Source organism: Mobula birostris, chromosome 27, assembly GCF_030028105.1.
Source record: "Mobula birostris isolate sMobBir1 chromosome 27, sMobBir1.hap1, whole genome shotgun sequence".
Lineage (NCBI taxonomy): Eukaryota > Metazoa > Chordata > Chondrichthyes > Myliobatiformes > Myliobatidae > Mobula > Mobula birostris.
Window position 1 is genome coordinate 10,174,773 of NC_092396.1, and position 25,053 is coordinate 10,199,825.

Sequence of the window (25,053 nt, forward strand, 5' to 3'; positions counted from 1 at the left end):
GAGTGCGTGCCTTCAGGCTCCTGTACCTTCTTGCTGATGGTAGCAATGAGAAGGGGGCACGCCCTGGGTAGTGGTGGTCCAGGCTGCCCATGATGGTCCTGACTGAGCTTCTAACTTTCTGCACTTCAGTTAAATAAGTAACTCTCCCTGAACCTGCTCCCAAAGACCCAGCATCAGATTGGTTCCAGTCCCTGAGGCTCCGGCTGTTTTCTAGCTTCAGCACGTGGACATGAGGCTGGTGCACGGTGGAGAGCATCCTGACTGTTTGCATCACGTTCCAGTCTGGCAACACCAATGCCCTTGAATGGAAAAGTCTCCAAAAACGTAGTGGACACAGCCCAATCCATCACAGACAAAGCCCACCCCAGCAGTGAGCACATCTACAAGGAGCACTGCCACAAGAAGGCAGCATCCATCATCAGGGACCCCCACCATCCAGGCCAAGCTCTCTTCTCGCTGCTACCATCAGGAAGGATGTACAGGAGCCTCAGGCCCCACACCACCAGGTTCAGGGATAGCTATTACCCTACAACCATCAGGCTCCCAAACCAGCGTGGATAACTTCATTCACCTTAACTGATTCCACAACCTACAGACTCACTTTCAAGGACTCTGCAGCTCATATTCTCAATATTATTTATTTATGATTATTAATTTCTTGTTTTCTCTTTTGCTATTTGCACAATTTGTTGCCTTTTGCATGCTGGTTGTCCGTCTTTGTGTGTAGGTTTCATCAATTCTATTGTGTTTCTTTCTGTGAATGTCCTCAAGAAGATAAATATCAAGGCCGTTTATAAACATCGAACAGTACAGCACAGAAACAGGCCCTTCGGCCCACAATGTTGTGCTGAACCAAATACATTAGTAATCAAACTGACCACTTCTGCCTACACAATGTCCATATCTTTCCATTTTCCTCACATTCATGTGTCTATCTAAATGTCTCTTCAAAGCACCTCATGTCTCTCCCTCTATCACTGCCCCAGGCAGCACATTCCAGGCACCCACTTCTCTATCTGGAAAAAAACTTGCTCCCTTGAACTTATTCCCTCTCACCTTAAATGCGTTAGATTGTTCGACTCGAGGAACAAGACACTGTCTGTCTACTCTGTCTATACCTCTATCGGATCTCCCCTCGGCCTCCGCCTCTCCAGAGAAAACAACCAAAGAATGTCCAATCCCTCATTGGAGCACGTGCCCTCTAACTGAAGCACCCTCTCCAAAGCCTCAACATCCTTCCTAAAACAGGGCGACCAAACTGCACACAATACTCCAGACGCTGCCTAACTGGAGTCTTGTAAAACTGTAACATAACTCCCTGATTTGTGAACCCAAATGCCTCGACTAATAAAGGCAAGCATGCCATCTGCCCTCTTAACCACCCCGTCAACCTGTGTAGCCACTTTCAGGGAGCTCTGAGCTTGGACCCCCAAGATCCCTCTGCTCATCAACACCGCTAAGGGACTTGGCCTCAACAGTGTACTGTCGCTTTACGTCTATTTATTTACTTAGTGGTGCCGCGCAGAGTGGCCCTTCCAGCCCTTCGAGGCACGCTGCCCCAGCAAGCCCAATTAACCTTCACCTAATCACCCTGCAACTTACAGTGACCGATTAACCTACCCGGTATGTCTTTGGCCTGTGGGAGGAAATCACAGCACTTGGGGAAAACCCACAAATTCCCCGGGGAGGACATACAGAGACGCCTTACAGAACGGTGCCGGAATTGAACTCTGAACTCCGGAACGCACCAAGCTGTAGTAGCGTCGCGCGAACCAGCTACATTACCGTAGCACCTACCAAGGTGCAACGCCTCACCTTTATCCGGGTTAAACACCATCTGCAATTGCTCCGCCCATATCCACAACTGATCTACATCCCGCTGTATTCTTTGCCAGTCCTCGACGCTTACCGCAACGTCACCAATCTTTGTATCATCTGCAGACTTTCTAACCCACCCGTCTACATTCTCATCCAGGTCATTTGTACACATCACAGACAGCAGAGGTCCCAGCATAGATCCCTGCAGATCACCACTAATCTCAGACCTCCAGCTGGAGTAAATCCCTTTGACCATCACCCTCTGTCTTCTATGGGCAAGCCAGCTCTGAATCCAAGCAGCCAATTCACCATGGATCCCATGCATCTTAATCTTCCGGATGAACCTCCCCTGAGGTGCATATATGGTGACATATCCGTACTTTGACAATAAATTTACCTTGTACTTCGTACTTGTACTTTTGATTCAGGCAGAATATTGCAGCAATCAAACATCAGTAGTATCCCTTAGTCAGACACGAATTGAACGATCCCATGAACCTCCTCCTTCTTGCACCTCCTTCTGTGCAATTTTGTGCAATACAGCTGACATCTTCACCCACGCGACAGCAGATACTGTATCTCAAAAACAATTCACTGTAGATGATGAGGCAACCTTTCTGTCTTTACGCACAGAGAGGGAAAAAAATATATATCCCCTTTGGTGAAAACAGTACCAAGGTATTCCACAAAAGGCTGGAGCAACTCAGCAGGCCAGGCAGCATCTAGGAAAAGAGTACAGCCGACGTTTTGGGCCAAAACCCTTCGGCCGGACTGGAGAAAGTACTCTTCTCCTAGAAGCCGCCTGGCCTGCTGAGTTCCTCCAGCACTTTACGCCTGTTGCTCGGATTTCCAGCATTGCTGCAGATTTCTTCTTGTCATCAGGACTTCCATGAGCCACTGGAGGAAGCTTGCTACACCTCCACTTCACTGCGTGTCTGTCAGCAGCTTTCTGGCTGCGATGACTGCACGCTCTGAATCTACTCTCAGTCACCACTTTATTGTGTACGCCCTGTACCTAATAAAGCGGCCACTGTGCATACGATTGTGGTCTTCTGCTGTAGCCCACCCACCTCAACATGTCGTGCATTCAGAGGTGATCCGCTGCACAACAATGCCTGGTTATTTTAGTTGCTATCACCTTCCTGGCAGTCCAGCTTACCTTTTGACAAATACTATCGGTGGGCACGTTACTAGGTACAGGGATGTGACTAATAAATCAAAAACAGAGTGCAACCCGGTGTGGTCTTCTGCTGCTGTAGACCGTCCACTTCAAGGTTTGACGCGTTGTGCGTTCGGAGGTGCTCTTCTGCACAGCAACACATGGTTATTTGGGCGGTTTCCTGATATACTGTTCGGTTATTTGAGTTCCTATCACCTTCCTGTCAGCTTGAACCAGTCTGGCCGTTCTCCTCTGACCTCTCTCATTAAAAAGGCGTTTTCGCCCACAGAGCTGTGTTTTTTTGTCTTTCGCACCATTCTCTGTAAACTCTGGAGACTGTTGTGCATGAAAATCCCAAGAAATCAGCAGTTTCTGAGATACTCAAACCACCCCCTCTGGCACCAACAATCATTCCACCGGCAAAATCACTGAGACCACATTTCTTCTCTCATCCTGATGTTTGGTCTGAACAACAACTGAACCTCTTGACCAAGTTGGCGTGCTTTTATATATTGAGTTGCTGCCACGAGATTGGCTGATTAGCTATTTGCATTAACGAGCTGGTGTACTGGTGTTCCTAATAAAATGGCCACAGAGTACAGATAACTTAACACATTGGACTCTTAATATAAAAGAGCAAAAGATGCCAATTTGTACAAAGAAACAATGAAACAGGAGGAAATAGAAAGGGCTTGTGATGTCAAAGTCCTGCTGATAATAATGTGTTTTTATGGCAGTTATAAATGAAAGTATCCTTTTATAAAAAGTTACATATTCAGCAGCAGTATCGAAAATGTTGTGATATACTAAGGATCTTTTTCAGCCCACTGATCTGCTTTCAACTGGTGTCTGCAGAGAGGGTGCTGTCGAAGTGTCAGTACCTTCCTCGCTCCATCACCAGACACCACGTTGGGAAGAAACACACAACCCGAAATCCCACCCTCCATTTAACATTTGAACCTCTCTGCAGCGGAGCCAGGTTCGACTTTGGAACGGGATGCAAATTTCTCGTCCTCTTTGTTCGAAGATCAAGACTTTGAGCTATTATGATATAACTTATCTGGAGGAAGTGGCTATTCTACTGAAATACTTTAGCCAATTAAATTATCATAGATTTTGAGGGCAATTAAAGATTTTATTTTCTCTAGTTCTTACGAAAGCCCATGAATGGAACACACAAAGACCAGGAAAGGACAATCCGTCTCTTGGGATGAAGGGCATCTGAGTTCCATTCATTCACCTTGGTCCTTTGACCTATTAATTCCTGACCTAACAAAACTCCCATTAAAATTCAATCTGAGATTTCCTTTTAATGGGCCTTGACTCTCCACAAAAGTTTTTTTTTCCCCCTCGAAGCCAGTACTCTGGACTTCCATTATCTGTGATTAACATTGTGTTTTTCTGGTAAATTCTACTTGAATTATTGTATAATCATGTATGGGAACAGACAGCATTATAAACTACATTGATTCCGGACTTAATACCTTGTTTATTCCTCTCCATAGACACTTCCTGACCTGCTGGGTTCCTCCAGCATTTTGTACGTGTGTTGCTCTGGATTTCCAACATCTGCAGTATCTCTCGTGTTTGTCTTTCTTTTTCTGCCCCTCTTCCAGACCATATCCACCCATTTCCCCATCCCTCCAACTTTCTCTCAGACCAGAACACCATCCTACACATGGGACCTGAAACGTCAACTCTTTATTCCTCTCCATAGATGCTGCCTGACCTCCAGCATTTTGTGTGTGTGTGTCTTGCTCTATAGTTCCAGCATCTGCAGAATCCCTTGCATTTAAAATGTTGGATACGTAACACCTTTCGACTGACATGGTTATGGACTGAATAGCTTCGGACGTGGTGCCGAATTGTTTGTGTTGTTGGTCTAGCAATCTATGGGTTCATGCTTAGAACAGTACAGTGCAGGAGCTAAAAATTAAATCAACCCCCCCCCAAAAAAAAACTAATCCCTCCAACCTACACAATGTTCATATCCCTCCACCTTCTTCATACTCATGTGCCTGTCTCTTCTATTGTTTATGCCAATAAAAACGATTTCGGATGGGTGATATCATTGCTGTGTTTTGTGTTTAGATGTGAGATGAGCTTTCACTTTATTTAATACGCCGAGAGCCACAACAATCAAGTTACTAATTTTAATCCATCCTCCGATTAGCATCCATCATGTCTGCCGACTGCAGCTCGCTCTCCTTCCCCGATTTCATTTAACAGGGGCGGAGCGGTGCTGAGCAAAATCGATGGAGAGGGGGCTGATGAGGAGGAATTTCTTCGGGCAGAGGGTTGGTGAGCCTGTGGAATTCATTGCCACGGACGGCTGTGGGAGGTCAAGTCATTGTGTATATTTAAAGCAGAGGTTAATAGGTTCTTGATTAGTCAAGGTGTCGAAGGTTATGGGAAGAAGGCAGGAGGATAGGGTTGAAAGGTTTAGTAAATCAGCCCTGATGGAATGGGGGAGCAGACTCAATGGGCCGAATGGCCTAATTCTGCTCCTATGTTTATTGGTCTTTACTCCTCCTGCTCTTATCTGGTCTCAATGTTAGTGCAAGTTGATCCCAGAAGAGAAGAACTCAGTTTCCCTTTTGACAAATACATTCAGTGGCCACTTTATTAGGTACAGGGGTATATGTTCATGGTCTTCTGCTGCTGTAGCCCATTCACTTGGAGATACACCATGTTTTGTGTTCAGAGATGCTCTTCTGCACACCACTGATATAATGTGTGGTTATTTGAGTTACTGTCGTCTTCCTGTCAGCTTGAATCAGTCTGGCCATTCTCCTTTGACCTCTCTCATTGACAAGGTATTTTCGCCCACAGAACTGCTGCTCACTGGATTTTTTTTTTGTTTTTCACACCATTCTCTGTAAACTCTAGAGAGTGTTGTACGTGAAAATCCCAGGAGATCAGCAGTCTCGGAGATACTCAAACCACCCTGTCTGGCACCAACAGTCATTCCACGGCCGAAGTCACTCAGATCACGTTTCTTCCCCATTCTGACATTTAGTCTGAACAACAACTGGACCTCTTGACAAACAAGAGAAAATCGGCAGATGCTGGAAATCCGAGCAACACACACAAAATGCTGGAGGAACTCAGCAGGCCAGACAGCATCTATGGAAAAAAGTACAGTCGGTCTTTCAGACCGACACCCTGTGGCAGGACTGAACCTCTTGACCATGTCTGCATGCTTTTACGCACTGAAATGCTACTACATGATTGGCTGATTAGCTATTTGCATTAATGGGCAGGTGTACAGGTGTATCTAATAAAGTAGCCACCGAGTGTAATGAAGTTCCCAAAGATACACTGAGCAAACCACTGAGGCAGGGCAGTAGCAAGTGTAACGCTTTTCACTCTAGTCCAACAGTACTGACTGGTCAGTTTAAACTTAGTGGTGGGGAAAGTTACACAAAATAGCAGTCACTTGTACAAGTGTGGGTTGATTTTAAAAAGGTTTGCATGTAATTGTAACAGATAAATCGTGCCTAATTCTCTTGATCAGATCTTCACGAATTAATAGGGAGAGCTGCTAAGCTCTATGCAGACTTCCAAAGGGTCTTTCGTCAGGAGCCACGCAACACGAGCCTGATAGTAGCTTAGCGTTTAGTAAAACGCTTTTACAGTGCCAGTAACCTGGGTTCAATTCCCACCACTGCAGGGAGTTTGTACGTTCTCCCTGTGGCCTTGTGGCTTTCCTCCAGGTCTCCCGTATCCCAAGGATGTATGGATTAGTAAGGGTTCAGAAGTTGCGGGCATGCTACATTGGCGCCAGAAGTGCGGCCACACTTGCGGGATGCCCCAGCGTAAACCTCGGACCCTGTTGGTCGTTGACGCAAAAGTGGCACACCTCATTACTCATTTCGACGCTCGTGTGGCAAACCAAGCTAATCTTTAAATGGGAGACAATCTCCGGTCAGACCACGTGAGATGCTGACCTGTAAGACTGCAGGTTAAAAACCGAGGAACGGAGGCAGTCTGGCACATCCCTTTGAGAACGACCAAGTGCACGAGCTGTGGCACTTTCATGGAACACGGCAGGTGATCCGCAAGCAGCAAACGCTGAGACTCTTCGTTCAAAACGCCGCCGGGAATTTGCTTCCAACCTCACCTAGCCATGGTGCCTCATTGAAAGGATGTTGCCCTCAGACTGCGCAATCTCCCACATAAGCACCAGCCCACACTGGCTGAATACAATCCTCCAGGTTGGGAACCAAACCCACAACGCTTCACACCCAGAAGGGCAGGGATGCTTCTACATAAACCACAGACAGCTTGGCTAAGACACACACAAGATACCACGTCTTTGGCAATTTGAAATGAGACAATAACCTCGGCAGTATAATAGGGGTAGAATACTGGGAGGATCTGAAAAAGAGTAGGACGTAATGTGGTTTGAACTGCTGTATTTTCATTTTTTTATTTAATAACTGTCACAGCGCTGAAAAGAGCCATGAGTATCTGCCAGGAACCAAACTGCCAGCAGCTGCTCGTTCGAGCACATTACCACTCAATTTATAAGTTTCTGTATAGTTAAATAATGCATTTACAAGGGATATATAACACGGAATTAATACAGCAGGAAGAGCCGAAACTGGAGTGAAGTGTTTTGCGATAGAGAAAAACAGCGATCCTCGGGGGGGATTTGTCAACAGTAATGCAGTACACAGTATGCTAGGCAGTGGTATGTGTACTTTGTTACACAAGTAGGCTATGGAGCTCGCTCTTGTGACTGAAATAAAATCCAGATTCCACAAGCGCCTGTTTGTATGCCCAATATTCTCATTTATTTTTACGCAAAGGGGAAAATAGTTCCCCAACAGGATGAACTGCTGAATTCAGCAGCAGATGCTTTGGCCCCTTCCTCATTCTAATTGAACACAGCAACGTGTGAACTGAGGTCCCCTGCATGAAACCTGCATACCTGGATTAAATATAGTGCGACGATAAACCAGAACAGCCCAGAAAAGACAGACTTATTACCTTCTTTTCCCAATCAGGTGACAATATTTACACGTACAGAATGGAATCTTTTTGGAACAGAACAAAGTACAAGGAATCTGTCAGCAGAGGTGGGGGGGGGGGGGAAACGGAATACTGTCTGGACCAGGTACGCCATGCAGCCCGATTTACTGATGGTTGACAACAGTGACATCTCAACGTACGGACATAGTGATGAAGATCAGTCCTTCAAGATTCAAGATTGTTTAATGTCATTTCCAATACACAAATGTAAAGGAGAATGAAATATTTGTTACTCCAGCTCTAATGCAGCACAAAAAAATAAAATAATGAACACAATAAATGAAATATATAGGATAGCTTATATACATAGATTATTGTATGTCCACAAACGCTAGGCACAGGAGTGTCTGTACATAAGGTGACTCTGACAGGAAGTGATAAAGTTGTGGTGGTTGGGGGTGTGGCGGGGTGGTTTAGTGGTGGAGGTGTTGATCAGCCTTACTGCTTGGGGAGAGTAACTGTTTTTGAGTCTGGTGGTTCTGCCGTGGATGGTACATAGCCTCCTCCTTGATGGGAGTGGGACAGACAGCCCCTGAGCAAGGTGGGTGGGACCCTGCATGATGTTACCAGCCCTTTCCCAGCTCCTTTCTGTATATACGTCCCTGATGGCGGGTAGGTGGTGCTGGTGACGCGCTGGGCGGTTTTGATAACCCTGCTGAACTATCAGGTCGAGACAGGAACGGCAACACTGAGGACCTTGGCCATTTGGTCCAGCGAGTGCAGGACAAACAAAAGAGGCCCAACTCATTCTCCTAACTCAGTTCGGTGCTCTTAGACGGCGGTCTTGGAATCACTGGCGAGGATTCACAATGCGGACTGCTCCTCCCCTCTGCCACCAGATTTCTGACCGGCCCATGAATGCGACATTGTAAACACACGAGATTCTGCAGAGGCTGGAACTCCAGAGAAACACACGCAAAATGCTGGAGGAACTCAGCGGGTCAGGCAGCATCTACAGAGAGGAACAAAGAGCCGACGTTTCAGGCCAAGACCGAGGGGCCTCAGGACAAAGTACCTTTCCTCTGCATAGATGCTGCTTGACTTGCTGAGTTCCTCCAGGATATTATTTATTTATTTGGAGTTACAGTGTGGAACAGGCTCTTCTAGCTCAACAAGCCAGGCTGACCAGCAAACCACCTATTTAATCACAGGACAATTTAGTGTGCGTTACACTACCTCACACAACTTATTTGTGCCCTATTGCATCATATTGTGATTATTCCCCCCTATTTTTCTGCTACAGAACAACAAGTTTCACGACATATTGTCGGTGATAATAAACTTGATGCTGGACTGAAAGCATGATCCCGTCTTTGGTCAAGGAGTCTGAGAGCAGGGTCCATAGCCTTTTAAGAATAAAGTTAGGAAATCATTCTACAGGCAGGACATGGTAGCAATTTGAAACTCCCTTTCAGACAAAAGGCAGTTAATAAAAAAGCAAATGTTAATTTTAAAATTGATGAACTTTTGATTACTAAAATATATCAGGAAGTAAGGGGCAAAGAAGTATTGTGGAGTAAGGTCCACAATCAGCCAAGATATTGTCACAATAGCAGAATAGACTTGAATTATTAAGTATTACCAAGGATCCCACCCATCCATCCAGCGTCCTCTTTGACTTTCTACCATCAGGCAGGAGACTCCGATACATAAAACAAGAACAGTCAGGATGGGAAACAGTTTCTTCCCTCAGGCCATTAGGCTTCTGAACTGCCTGCCACATCGTATTTGAAGTGTCACTGGTTAATCTGTTCCGTACCTTACAATATTTAATTAATGCACTTTAGTTTGTTATTTATATGTGAATCATCTGTAGATTTTATCCTTACCTTCATAAGTTATCGCATGCTACATGTGTGTTATGTGTACTACTGTGCTTTACGCACTGGGTTGGAGCAATATTGTCTTGTTTCTATACATATTATATGGTGATATACATTATATACATGTATGTAGTTAAATGCAAGAAACTTGACTTGAGACTTAAGACTTGAATGAGCTAACGGACCTCCACTTGTTCCAGCATTCCTATCCAATACATCTACTTCTTCCTTGCACTGCGAACTGGATTTGAAACAGGCTCTGCATTTTCTGTCACAGAACAAAAGTGACTTTTGCCACGCAACTGAGCTGGAGTGAATATTTATTTTTTTCCAATGTGCAGTTTAAAAAAAAAGTGCAAAAACAGATTAGACACTTTATGACTCGAGGCAATGGTTTCCAATATAGTTATAACAAATGTTCCAACATATTTTATGGCAGAATAAAAGACTGTACATTGCACTTTAATGCTATTAAAGTCCCCTATCGCTATTGTAACTATTAGAACATAGATAAATGTTCAAAGCACTTAAAACTTGTCTTTCAATTCATTTTTATCTGAATCATCAGATTGAAAAATATCATCTCAGTACCAGAAGAATTGATTAACACAACACACTGGATGTGAAGAAGCCAAAACTTCTGTAAGTGTGTGTGTGTGTAGTAGGTCAGGCTTGTACAATTAAGAAGCTGAAACTTCTTATTTTGACCTGCATTTCATATTCTCTATATTTATTATTATTATATTTTTCCCCCTTTTAAAAAAAATTTGCACAATTTGTTGTCTTTTCCACATTGGATGTTTGTCCACCTTTATTGTGTGCAGTTTCTAATTGATTCTCTCGTGTTTCTTTGTATTTATTGTGAATGCCCGCATGAAAATGAATCTCAGGGTAGTATACATGCACTTTGATAATAAATTTAATTTGAACTTTGAACTCTGTTCACTGTTTGCACGGGGGTAGTATCAACATGTAAACGCATGATTGGATATTTGCACAGATATGTTCATGCGCAAGGTGTGTGTGCGTTTTTGCATTTTGGATCACAGAATCCTTACAGATTATTATTTGCACTGCACTACTTTCAGGAGCCACAAGCATCAGGCGTTGCTGCAATGGCCCTGTGTTGCTTCAACTGCACTCAGCTCGTTGTTGGCCAATCTCTCTGCACTAATTATTTAAAAAGAGGGAACTAAATCTTTGCTTCCTGTTAACCCTCCCACTGAGTTGTACAAAAAGACAATCTTATAGTCCCTCACAAGGTTAAATGATCTATAATCCACAGTCAGATTTTGACCATAAATAGGTGGTAATTTCATAAATCAACCACTGCTCCGGGCTGTGACTGAATTGTGATATTAGATTTTATTTTTGTCCAACTATATATAAAGTCTTTCATTTTATTTATTCTGCACCTGCACTTTCCTTGAACAATTAATACACTAGTAATAATCCAATATAGAGCTGGTTTTTGAATTTGTATTTCAATATTCATACTTTTTAAATATCCACATAGACTGTTAATAATTTTTACTGTTCCTCAATATACCTTTACTAACACAATGCACATAATTAATTATTATTTATTTTATTTTTTAACAATATTTGCTTTTTTGATTTTCTTAAATAATACAAACGTAGTACAAGCCAAGGTGCTCAAAGACTAAAGAAATCAGACACACACTTAGATCACTTGAAATGCTACAACGTAAGACAGCAGCACTGAAACGCGTGTAAAACAGAACTACCAACCTCAGCAAAGTGACAAAGAACTGGCTGTCAGATCGAGGGAAGATCGGGAAGATTTTAAATAAGTGGATGCAAAGTTTTGACCCTTCCTCTTGCTCGGCCAATTTGGGTTAACTGACAGCTGTCAATCAAACAGAACAATTCGCCCAGCAAACAAAATCTCCTACCGAGATCAACTGCCTGTCTTTCCCCGTGAAGCGTCTGTCTTGAAGATTCACCTTGAACAGTGACAGGATTACCCTGTAATTCTAACGATGCTGCCTCAATTCCTTTAATACTTATTAAGAATGCTAATTAGCTGTAAAGGGGAACTTTCACAGTGTTTATATATGTATTTTTTTCCCCAAATGGCATTTAGGACAAAGATGAGAACGGTGACCAAGAGCAACGGGGGGAAATTGTAACTTTCTCTTTTCAAGGGTCTGTGAAATGTCCATTACATTATGTCCACTTGCACGGCGCACGATCACATACACACTGCCCAAGGTTTTCTCTTCCCCCTGTTGCGAGCAGAGTCAAAAGAATGAACAATGCACAAGTTTTGTTCAAATATGTAAATCATAAGATACGAGCACACAGTGAACAAGACCTCTAAAAGAGCCAATGGGTTTTTTACACTGATTGCATCTTAGACTGCAGGGTTTCCTTTCCCAACAATTGACTGGCGTTTGCAAGTCACTGTGAGGAGTTTAAATTAACTCCATTTTGCTCTGGTCCTCCATTTGATTTAAAGCATTGTCGGGAAATATTACCATAACATCAATACCACATACAAAACGATGGAGATGAATAATTATACAAACTTAAAGCAGAAAGAACGGTATCCTTCTCTGAGTGAGTTTCATTCCAATAAACAGGAACCAAGATCCTGGTACGATGCATTCCGAACCACCCATTTCCAAACTGGTGTCTTTTGTACCTTGAACAACTTAACTTTTTAATTAGACAGCTAATTATTCAAATCTGTGATTATCAGGACAATTTCACTGGGAGTCTGACTTAAGCTGCATCGCAATTTGGGAATGGCAGATATGTAAATACTAAAGGTTGAAATAAACAAATCTATTTATTGCCACACTTGCAAAAAGTCATTCCTAAACGTCGCTCTCGGGTATAAATTTCTGTCCCAGTAAATATTTTCAAGCAGCTTGCAAGAATTATACAGCATGCTAAACTGCTCCATGCTATCTCCTTTATGGGGGGGGAGTAGTAGGATAAATTAATTGAAATTAAAGAGGTTAAAATTGGAACAGTTCGGTATTTACACGTGAATCTGACAGAAGCAGAAATAAACAAAGTGTGAAAACAAACACTGTAAGAATATATGTTTGGGATTGGTTTTTAACAGCTTTTGCCTCCTCCCCTCTGGAAAAGAACATTTTCCCCCTGCTTTCTCGTGAACTATCTTTGCAATCAAGCTAATATTTGCACAATGTTTTAAATTATGTCACAAGATAGAACATCAAGATGACATTGACTTTACTCAAAGAGGGAAAAAAGGTCATTAATTACTTGTGCGAGCTATCGCTTGAAAAAGACAATAAACCTCCGTGGTCGCCATGGATATGACATATTTGGTAGCAAAACAACATAATAATTAAGCAATGAGGCAAGATGGGAAGAGAATATGCAGCCTTAATGCTTTATGTATTTTGAAAAGCTCATCAAATTTGGCGTTGTAAATTCGATCACTTTACGTATCCATAGAAACCTGGGCAGATTATTATCAGCAGAATTAAAAATGATAAATTATACAAGGCATTTAGGGGAGGAGGGCGACGCTCGCTTGTAACTTGATTATAAAGTTATTCTTAAAACACTGCGGAGCTTAAACTTTGAAAAAACTTAACGTCGATTTCTGAGGTAAATTTCTTTGCAGAACACATCCCTCGGAAAAAAAAAGCGGGAGCAAATTGTTACCACGTTCTGCCCCCTCTTCCTCTCCACAAAAAAAAGGTCAGCAAAGTACAAAACATTTTGTATAAAACAATCACAGAGGGTATCCCGTGAAAGCAGCGCGCTTCGGCACAAAATAGGGGACACTCCGCTGAATTGTGTCTGCCGGTCGGGGGGTGGTGGGGTGGGGTGAGAGGTGGCATGAGAAGGGGCACACGGGTAGGACAAGGACAGTCCTGGCTCCAAGAGGCTGCCCGGGTCAAACACTGTGTCCGCCTTCGCCAATGCCTCTTTTTATGGAGAGCCCATCGCCAGGCTGATTGATCGCCCCGACACCTGTTATAATTGCAGGAAGGGGACCAAAAATGGATCATTTTCGCTTTCTCCTAAATGTGCCCCATTTTTCTCAGCCCCCTGACGTAAACTGCAAATCGCGCTGCACATTCTGAAAATGCCATTGCAAAAATAAACCTTGTTTTCTCTTTAACAGCACGCCCCTCTCTGCACCCCCCCCCCCCCCACCACCGGCGAGGTGCAGGCACCGGTTAATTTCTACACTCCAGGGTATAATCTGAGCTCCTGATCGCTCGGATCGTCCGCACGAAACTTTGTATCAAAGTGAGTCGTCCAAAAAAAAATAACAAGTGATCTTCATGTGACTCGGATCCCATAACCGTGATGGGACAGCGCGGAAACATTGAACTTATACCGAGATGGACATAAATCCCGATTTGGAGGTGTTTTGCCTTTATTTTCTTCCGATACAGCCCCGCTTATGCATCTGACTGATTCCCCACACGATCACGCCTTATTACAGATGACACAGTTCGCTTTATAGGCAAGATCGCTCTCACAACTAAACTTGCCCACAACAAAATATTCTCCCCAGAGTCGGGGGAAAGGGGGAGGGGGGTTCATGGGGTTTGCCGGCTACCTGTCGTCCCTCGAACTCTCCTTAGGTACGGAACTCACATCGCAATATTCAAAACGAATTAAACTCACCCCCTAAGTATAAATAAAAAGGTCTCGTCTCCCCTCGAATCCATATCCTTTCTCAAGACAACTCTGGGGTTGATTCTACGTAAAATGCGGGAAAAAAAGGGCTCCCAGATGACACACATCGCAAGATCATCACACTGAGTGTAAAGAGGCATTGCCTTGGATATCTGTCTATCAGCCTTGTCATGTTAACCAAAAAGAAAAAAATAGAAGCGTTCATAATTTGGGGAATTAGGAGAAAAAAAAACAGTTCAGCGCGCATTCAAAAAAAAAACAGCTGGTTTTAAACTCAAATCAAGTGTACGTAAGAATCCTGTGTGCAGACAGAGGCATATCACATATTTACAGAGAAAACCAAGATCAAATTAAAGTCACAGCAATTGGAGGGGGTGGGGGGGGACAGCACCTTGTCCTTTCGGATGCACTCCCCAAGTTTGCAAAGCCTACGCCAAATGTAATGAGCCAGGCATTCGAAGCTAAAACAAAAAAAAAAGCAACATTATATTAAACTTAACCTAATCCATTGATCGCGCACGGACAGATATACATCAGGTTATACCTAGAATACCAAGCTCCTATTAAACTCGCAGCAACAGTGAGAGAGACACCCTTCGTCCTCTCTAACCTCTCCCCATTGTCAAGGATTCTTCTTAAAACAATTAATTGATTTGGGGCTCAAAGAGGAAGGGGGGAAAGGGGAGATCTGAAATCCTACCTGCAGTTGGGCTGCTTTCGGCGACTTTCGAAATGTATGTGTTAGGATGGATAGAGCTTTTTTTTGAGCATGCGCGTTGAACTTGGTTGTTTTTTTTCCGTATTATTGAATTTTGTCGATTTCTCGAACTCCGCGCCGGCAGCGCACAAATCCCGGACTGGATCGCCGCGGAGCGCGGAGCGGCCCCCCCTCCCTCCCGGGCCGGGCCTCGGGAACCCCCGCCGCCCATTGGATACTGCACGTCGTCATGGAGATCGAACACTGGAACAGCGAAAGGGGGCGGTGTCAATGCGTCAGGAACTCCCGCGCAGACTGCCGCGTTTGAATTGGAAAGAACACACGAGTCAGGCACACAGCAAGGAAAACAAACTAGGATCTGGGATGTAGTTTGCCAAGTAGAAATAATTTCGTCAGCAGTGACTTTTGACTGTGAGTGAAGCTTTCTTTTCCATTTTTGCTAACTTTTTTTGCACTTACTTTTCACTTTTGGTGCCCAATTTTGGGTTCAAATCCCACCCAGGCCCTGGTGGGTGTCACCCCAAATGAGGATGTCAAGAACTGGGGAGCATGGTTTCAGAACGAGGCGTTTCTTACTTAATATGAGACGAGGAAGACTGAGGATTTCCTCCCTCAGGGAGTTGTCATGCTCAGCTCCAGAGAGCTGAAGAGGGTGAATTACTGAACCCATTTAAGATTGAGACGGAAAGATTTTTAATCTGTGGGGCTGTCGTCGAGAATGAGGTGGAGCTCGGGTCAAAATGAGTTCATCCAGGTTCTTACTGAATAGAGGAGCAGTCTCAGAGGTCTGGTGGCCTGTTCTGAATGTTCGGTGTTAAGCCAAGACCCTACCTGCACTCCCTAGGTAGTTATAAAAGACTTGTGGAAGAGTGAGAGGACCTTCAACACTCTCCTGCCACTAATGAACGTCACTAATTCCAGTGTGCAGTCATGGATACTTCGCTGCTTGTGAGAGATGCAGGCTTGCATGCAGCTCATCTGGCAGGTCTCCGCACTATAAAAGTGAGGGGGCTTCAGGATTGGCACAGAACGCTGGTGGAACTCAGCAGGTCAGGCGGCATCTATGGAAATGAATAAACAGTCGACGTTTTGGGCCGGGACCCTTCTTCAGGACTTTGGAGTCGCCTCCCGGACTGTCAGGTGCTTTGGGGCAAAGTCCCAGAGAAACTCCTCAGTAATTTTATCTTTTTATCACTTGCTTGCTCACTGCCTAGGGGGCCAAGGACCAGGGGGAAGTTCGGGGTGTTAAATGCAAACCTTGATGTTTCTGATGAATTTCTGCACTCCAAGGTCGTAAAGGTTTAAAGATTATCTGTCACACGCACGTCAAAAAATACAGTGAAATGCGCCGTTTCTGAGTTGACAATTAACGTAGTCGGAGGACCTTGTGCTGGGGGTGGCCTGCACGTGTCGCCACACTTCTGGCACCGACACAGCGTGCCCACACGCCATTAAGTACAGGCCTGTGCCAAGAGTCTGTGGCAGCACAGCTGTTGCTGGGTTAACCCAATATGGGGGCTGCCGTCAGAACCAAAACCCATGTGGATGTTGGGATCATCCCAACTAATATGCTGTTGGCATGGACATGGGCAGCTATCTAGATGGTAAGGACGTTGATCTCACAAATGTCATGACTACCTGTCTATCAGAACGAGGCTTGCCCTGGAGTTGGAGGACTGTCCGTGAGTAGACGTCAAGGACATCTTCAAAAGATAGTGCCTCAAAAAGGCAGCATCTGTCATTAATGACCCCCATCACCCAGGATGTGCTCTCTTCTCATTACTACAATCAGGGGGCAGGTACAGGACCCGGAAGATGCACACTCAACATTTTAGGAACACTTTATTCCCTTTAACCATCACATTTCTGGGCAGACGATGAATCGACCCATGAACGCCACCTCACTATTTAGTATGATGCAGAGGATATATATCACTAGGGTGCCTAAGACTTTCGCACAGTACTGTATTTGGCAATGTGGAGTGGAGGGTGAGTTTGTTAAATCTGGCAGGAGCAAAGGATGTTGGGAGTGGCGAGGGTGGAGAGCCATGGGAGGGGTGTGGGACAGGTGGCAGAGAAGGAGAGCCAGGGGCGGGATGGTGGGAGGATGCAGGTGCAGACACCCCCAGCCCTGAGACACCAGGCAAGGCCGTTTGATTCCAAACAATTTGTTTATTGATCCTCACAGAATGTCTGTCTGGTGCTTCCCGCACCCTCCTCTTTCCCTTCCCCCTTTCCCAACATGATTCCCCTCCCCCTGCCCCCTTCCCACTCTCAGTCGACAATAGAGACCCATATCAGAATCAGGTTTATCATCACTCACACATGTCATGAAATTTTGTTTTTTTTGCGGCAGCAGTACAGTTCAATACATAAAATTACTACAGTACTGTGCAAATATCTTAGGTTCCCGAGCAATACATATGCGCCTATGACTTTTGCACGTTACTGTATATGATGCTGCAAAGCAACAATTTCATGACATATGTTAGTGATAATATGTAGGTTAGCTGGGGGCAGGGAAGGGGTTTGTTTTGCTGTTGTTTTGCTTGTGGTGTTCTGTGTTCTGCTGAACATTGTGGGCGTGCTATTTTGGTGTCCTAGTGTGTGGCGACACTTGCGGGCTGCCCCCAGCACGTCTTTCGGTTGCGTTGGTTGCTAACGCAAATGACGCACTTCACCGTATGTTTCCATGTACATGCGATGAATGAATTTAAACCTGAATCTCCCTCACCAGTGGATCAACAGCTTCTTCACCAAAGAATGGCCCAACTGGGAAAGCAGATGTCTCATTGTACCGATGGCTCAGGATGTCAATTATTCTACTCCATGACCACGTAGAAATGCAGCACTTTAGTTCTGCGGTGTTACGTGGGTGAACTATGACCCTCCCCCCCTTTCCCACCCACGTTCACACAGGCATATTTAAGAAGGAACTAACATCATATTAAAATGCAAACTGCTCAGGGAAGCAGGAGAGTCTACCTCATTAAATATATTTAAGACACAATTAATCTGATCAACCATTCTAGTTAGCCCTCCACCCCCTCTATCTATTACACCGTCACTGCACTGTAAACACTATAAACCACTTTTTACAATGCTGTTTACATCGTAAATACATGCTGGTATTTATGTATTTATGCAGATTTTATTATATATCTGCACTTTAACCTCTAACTTTATTTTTATATGATTCTTTATAATTGTTGAATGTTGTTGTTTTTTGTTGCATGTTACACTCTGACCAATACAGCACAGCAAATTCCTAATACAGCGGAGTCTGGTTAACTGGGACACGGTACATTTTGGCCCAATTAGCAGAAGTTTCAAGGAAATATTTAGTAAGTATAAAAAAGACAAACCGAGTAATAAATTATTTAAATGAAATACAGAACAAATTATAACAATACCGATACTACTACAGTACTATAAAATGATGTATTAGTTCCTAATAGTTATTGACGGAGGAATTAATCCAGTGTGTGCCGCCATCTTCTTTTGATAGATTGTAAATAAACAAAATCAGTGCAGGCACCTAGTGCAGATAATAGACTGCCTTTATACAATGCATCTTCCAAATCTTCATTTCATTGTAACATTCAAGATGATTGTCGATACCTTGAAATTCTTCATAGTTCCTCACTTGTTGAATTAATGAGATTGTTTCATTTTCACTTCCAGCTGTTTCTGACATCTCCAATCCTGAATGCTTGAAACCACAGTGAGCAAAACAGTTCTGAATTGTCTCACTGCCTATTCTTTGCCAACTGTCAGTGACAAAAATCACTCTTTTTTGAACATAAATGCACGCAATTATGGTATTTAAAAACTGCTCTACGCACAGTGTATTGTCTTACAGCTACACAAGTGTACATGACTGATGCTAGTTGGAGGCTACCCAAATAGAATATAAGGTGTTCCTCCATCCAAAGTGTGGCCTCATCACGACAGTGGAGGAGGCCATGGATGGACAATATGGAAGTGGAATTAAAATGGGTGGCCACTGGGAGATCCCAGTTGTTCTGGCGGACAGAACATAAATGCTTGGCAAAGCAGACTCCCAATCTACATTGGGTCCACATCCTGCTGAAGGGTTTTGGCCCGAAACATTGACTGTATTTCTTTCCATGGATGCTGCCTGGCCTGCTGAGTTCCTCCAGCATTTTGCGTATGTTGCTCAGATTTCCAGCATCTGCAGATTTTCTCTTGTATGTTACTGGTGCTTGTTAGAAACTGTTTGGCAGCAGTCTCCTGTCCCAATTAAACAGCATAGTGTCCCAAATAAATGAAGGGAACCCCAGCTATCTTCTTGATTAGTTTTTTGTTCTTTGAGTTGTCCCAAATAAGTGGCTGCCCCAATTAACCAATGGCCCAATTAACCAGAATCCACTGTAGATGTAATTGTACATGGCAAATAAAGTTAGTCCTTGATAGGTTTTTGCATAGTAAGGGAATTAAAGGTTATGGGGAAAAGGCATGTAGTCCACAGCCAGATCAGACATGATCTTATTGAATGGCAGAGCAGGCTTGATGGGCCAAATGGCCTACTCCTGCTCTTGTTTCTTGTGTATATAATGTGCAATTGCGAGTTACTTAAGTCTGAGATGGTCTCGTTCTCATCTGCTTTTTATTTTAGCCACAGTAAGATTGGGGCCATTGAATTCATTTCCATCTATCAGTGAGATTGTAGTTAGTCTGCAATCTATTTCTATGAAAATGTCTTTTCCCATATCCTCAAAAAACACTGGTTAATAACAATCCATCTGGATTTAAGAGTGAAGCTGATCTCAATTACTTTTTGTGAACAGAAGTTCTAAAATTATGCTGAACTTTGTGTGCAGAGGTATATTGCATTTTCACTCCTAAAAGTTCCAGTTCTTAACAAGTTAGTCTTAACAGAGAGTACCACAACAGTGTAACAGTGGGGCAAGTTCTTAGCTAACACCATAGTTCGTTTGTTTCAGTGGAGGACATTGTGTGATAGGCATGTTTTCTCATTCTGAGTAACACACAAAATGCTGGATGAATTCAGCAGGTCGGGTAGCATCTATGGAGAGGAATAAACAGTTCACATTCTGGGATCTCGTTCCTCTTCCGAACCTGGGGCCAAGACACCAGTACCAGTAATCTAACAACCCAACTCAAAAAGAGAAAGCGACTCTTTTCACGTTCCAGTTCCACCTTTCAAAACCTCAGGATGCCTTAAAGTGCTTTACGTGAAATACTTTTCAAGTATAGTCACTGTTGGAATGTTACAAGTGTGTAGCACCGATTTGTGCACAGGAAGCTCCCGCAAGTAGTGATCAGGTAATTGGTTTCAGTGCCATTGAGCGAGGTCAGAATTGGGGAGGACTTCTCCCTACCCTGCTCTTTTTTCAGACAGAATCAGGTCTATTATCTCTGATATACGTTGTGAAATTTGATGCCTTGCAGCAGAAGTACAGTGTAATACCTAAAATATACTGTAAATTACTATAAGGAATATATTTTAAAAATAAGTAAGTTGTGGAAGAAGAGAACAAGATAGTGGGGTAGGGTTCATTGGTTCATGGACCATTCAGAAATCTAACGACAGAAGGGAAGAAGCTGTTACTAAAATATTGAGTGTGTCTCTTCAGGCTCCTGTACCTCCTCCCTGATGGTAGTGATGAGAAGAGAGCATGTCCTGGGTGATGGGGGTCCTTAATGACGGATGCTGCCTACTTGGAGGCACGCTTTTTGAAGATTCCTCATGGGGCGGGGAGGCTAGTGCCCATGATGGTGCTGGCTGAGTCTACATGCATTGATCTTCTGCATTCGAGCCCTGCGTACCAGGCAGTGATGCATCCGGTCCGAGTGCATCTGTGGAAATTTGCGAGACTTGTTGGTGACATACCAAATCCTCCCGAACTCCGAATGAAGTGTAGCCACTGGCCTGCCTTCTTTGTGAATACATCGATACGTCGGGCCCAAGAAAGATCCTCTGAGATGTTGATGCTCAGGAACTTGGAGCTGCTCACCCTTTCCGCTACTGACCCCTTGATCAATGATCGCAGATGAAAGGTGGTGAAACAGCGCTGCGATTTTTTTTCATATGTGCCTGAAAAGTCATCATTTTAACATCTTATCTAAAAGGAAGCTACTCCTGATCGTGTAGCATTACCTGAGTACTTCACTGGAACATCTGTAGTCTTATATGTCTTGGGGATGGGATTAATACAACCATGCCATAGTTTATCCAAAGCTAATCCAGCACTGACTGTGGATTGAACCAGAACAAGGAGGGGGTCATTATTCATCAATATTAGCCTATAAGCTCTCTACAATCCTGAGTTATCAAGAAAAACCTTCAATCTGCCTTCTTTATTTCTGACCTAACGTCAGGGAAGAACAATTGCGTGGGTGTTGTGCCTTTAAGAGGAAAATTATTATTTAGGAATCACATAAGCTGTTAAAATGAAACAGATGGAGAGGTCTCGAAAAAAATCTCACTGACCAGCACTTGAGTGGTAGCTTCCTTGGTCTAACCCCCCAGAGTGTAGCTATGTGCCCTCTGTAATAAGCAAAAGCATTAAAATAACACACAAAACAATGAATAACAGTGAGTGCAACTTGCAAGCCAGCTTCGATCATAAATGATCACAGACCTCCAATACTTGTTCAGAGCTAGTAAGCAGTGTGATGATGGCTTTTATTGCATTGGTATGCGAGTTAAATATATAACGCACATAACATTGAATATATGTTGGAAATCCTATTACTTACATCTACGCCCAGCGGCCATTTTATTAGGTATAGCAGTATACCTGCATATTAATGCAAATACCTCATCAGCCAATCATGTGGCAGAAACTCCATGCATAAAAGCCTGTAGGCATGGTCAAGAGGTTCACAAACAAGAGGAAATCTGCAGATGCTGGAAATCCGAGCAACAGGCACCAAATGCTGAGTTCCTCCAGTATTTTGTGTGTGTTGTCAAGAGGTTCAGTTATTGTTCAGACCAAACTTCAGAATGGGGGAGAAATGTGATCTACGTGACTTTGGCCGTGGAATGATTGTAGATTATTGTGGTTTCTGGTATGGTATTATGGTCATTCTATTATAGATTTATTGAGAATGCCTGCAAGAAAATAAACCTCAGGGTTGTATATGGTGACATATATTTACTTTGCGAATAAGTTTGCTTTGAACTTTGGCGCTAGGTGGGCTGGTTTGAGTATATCAGAAACTGCTGATCTCCTGGGATTTTCACCCACAGCAGTCGCAAAAGTTTACAGAGAATGGTGCGAAAATCAAATCAGTGAGCGACAGTTCTGTGGGTGAAAAATGCCTTATTAATGGGAGAGGTCAGAGGTGAATGGCCAGACTGGTTCAAGCTGACAGGAAGGTGACAGTAACTCAGATAACCACATGTTACAACAGTGGTGTGCAGAAGAGCATCTCTGAACACACAACACATCAAACTTTGAAGTGGATGACTCCAGCAGCAGAAGACCGCACTCCCGTATCTAATAAGCCGGCCACTGAGTATATTCTCAGGCATGGGTGTAGGATTGAACTGATAGAAAGGGCAATTCCATCAGAGTGAAGACACAACATTTTCACATATTCTGTAAATCTAAGTACCCGGTTAGACTGCGAGGAGCGATGGCAATAATTAGGGATTTGTGTAGGCACTCTGGATCTGAGAATGTTTACCTTTTGCTTCCAGGACAGGTGTAATATCCGTGATGGTCCTGTAGGATTTTCTGCAAAGATGGAATGCAAATGGGTTTGGTCAGATCTGGTTCTCGGAAGGAGGAAGTTGGGGACAGGAGGCCTCTCATTCATCAGAAGTAATTAGGAATAAGTTGGCTGCTTTTTCTCAGGTTGGGCACAGCTGATTCTGAAAATGGGACTGGAAATGTCAGCGGCACTGGGAGTTGGTGTTCAATGGCCTAGGCTCAGTCTTTCGTTTATTCACGGGTTCCTGAACTTATACCTCCCTTCCCATAGTGCATGGATCAAAGCTCTGAATTTCTCCACCCAGCCCTTGCCAAGTCCTGAACTCCCATAATTCCACAGTTTTATTCATCTTCCTGAATCTCAGACTCACTCATTCCATCCAGGAAAACCACCGGTTCTAACTAACCCAGGAGGGAGGAGAAGATGGCGGCGCGACGGCAGCGTACACGGCCACTTCGGTGGTGATATCTGTTATCTGTCAAGTAGGGGACCGTGCACAATTCTGATTTGATGGAGACAGACATGAGAGCACGGAGGAACATCTGGAAAACTTCTGAAATGCCCGCTTTGATGCCGCTGCTACTGTGTGGTAACCGGAATCTCTGGAGCTGAAGGCCCCGAAATCCTCAGCTTTGCGTGTTTCAGCGGCTGGGGAGAGGTCGAAGGCACTCGGCAGAGGATGGCGCTCGGGAGGCTGTATCGGAGAGGCTGGTCGGAAGCTCGAAGTTTTCGGACGGATGGACTCAGTGTCGGCTGTGGTCGGCTGCTTCCAAGGTATCGGCAAGTTGACGGTGCCTGGAGGTTTATGGCAGGGAGTTTCTCCCTTTGCCGCCTGCTATCGGGGACTCGGGAGTCGATCGACTCGGGACTTTGAGACTTTTTTTTACTGTGCCCATGGTCTGTTCTTCATCAAATTATGGTATTGCTTGCACTGCTGTAACTATATGTTATAATTATGTGGTTCTGTCAGTGTCAGTCTTTGGTTTGTCCTGTTTTCTGTGATATCACTCTGGAAAAGTATTGTATTATTTCTTAATGCATGTATGCATTTCTAAATGACAATAAAAGAGGACTGAGTGTTCTCATAATCTAATCTAATCTGAAGTGCTGAATTTACCCATACCACATTAGCCAATATCATTAACAACTTTCTCTCTCCCCCACCACCCCTCTCTCTCTATCTCTCTGTCTCTGTGTGTGCATGTGTCTCTCACTCTACTTCTATCTGTCATCTCACTATCTCTTTCTGTCCATCTCTCTCCCTCTCTCACACTCTGTCTCTGCCTGTCTGTCTCCATCTGTATCTCTCTCTCTCAGTCTCTCTCCATATTCTCCCCCTCTGTCTCTATCTGTTTCTGTGTGCAAGTGTTTCTCACTTCATCTCTCTGCCTTCTCACTCTCTCTGTCTGTTTCTCTCTCTCTCGCTGTCTCTGTTCATCTGAATCTCTCTCTCTCTCTCAGTCACCATCTTTTTTTCTGTCTGTCTGTCTCTCTGTGTGCCTCTCTCCTTCTGTTTGCGTGATTCCATCTCTCTCCGTTTCTCCTTTTATGTATGTTTCTCTCTTTTTCTCACTGTCTCTCTCAGTCTCTCCCCACATTGTCTCTCCTTCCTCTCCCCCTCCCTCTTCCTTTCTCTGTCTGTCTCTCTCTTTCTCTCACTCTCTCTCAGTCTCTCCCCATATTCTCTCCTCTCCCTCTCTCCTTCCTCTCTCCCTTCTCTCTCTCCCCCTTCTCTCTCTCCCCCTTCTCTCTCCCCCTTCTCTCTCTCCCTCCCTCTCTCCTCCCTTCTCTCTCTCTCTCTCTCTCTCTCTCTCTCTCTCACTCTCTCTCCCCGCCCCCCCTCCACCCTTCTCTCCCTCCCTCTCTCTCGGTACTCCCTCTGCTTCCTACCTGTGCCACTGTCTTCAAATGTGTTCGAGCCTTCTAAACATATGACCATGTTTCCGGAATGTTCCAGTGCTGAAACAGCGATCCAAGTCACCAATGTCATTCAAGGGGATTGGGACAATCTCCCCCCTTTAACCTTCCCTATTTGTGAAGCCTTTGACAGAGCTGATTCCCCAAGACCTCTCCACCGTCAGTTACCTGGCTCCATTTTTACCACCATTTGTAGGCAGAGATCTATACAGAGC

General features: G+C 44.1%; 1 protein-coding gene and 1 long non-coding RNA gene across 4 annotated transcripts in view; one reads left to right on the forward strand and one right to left on the reverse strand.

Moving 5' to 3' along the window:
• Positions 1-15,324, reverse strand: part of casz1 (castor zinc finger 1) — a 497,282-nt gene extending 481,958 nt beyond the window's left edge. For all 3 annotated transcript variants that reach the window (XM_072244987.1, XM_072244989.1, XM_072244986.1), the window contains exon 1: positions 15,197-15,324. The gene's annotated coding sequence lies outside the window, so the exon portion shown is untranslated. The remainder of the gene's footprint in view (positions 1-15,196) is intronic.
• A 220-nt stretch (positions 15,325-15,544) lies between these two features.
• On the forward strand, positions 15,545-23,567 carry LOC140188535 (uncharacterized). Its single transcript, XR_011883322.1, has 3 exons — positions 15,545-15,625; positions 18,471-18,558; positions 23,305-23,567. It is a non-coding gene; the product is annotated as an uncharacterized lncRNA (long non-coding RNA).
• The last annotated feature ends 1,486 nt before the right edge of the window (positions 23,568-25,053 follow it).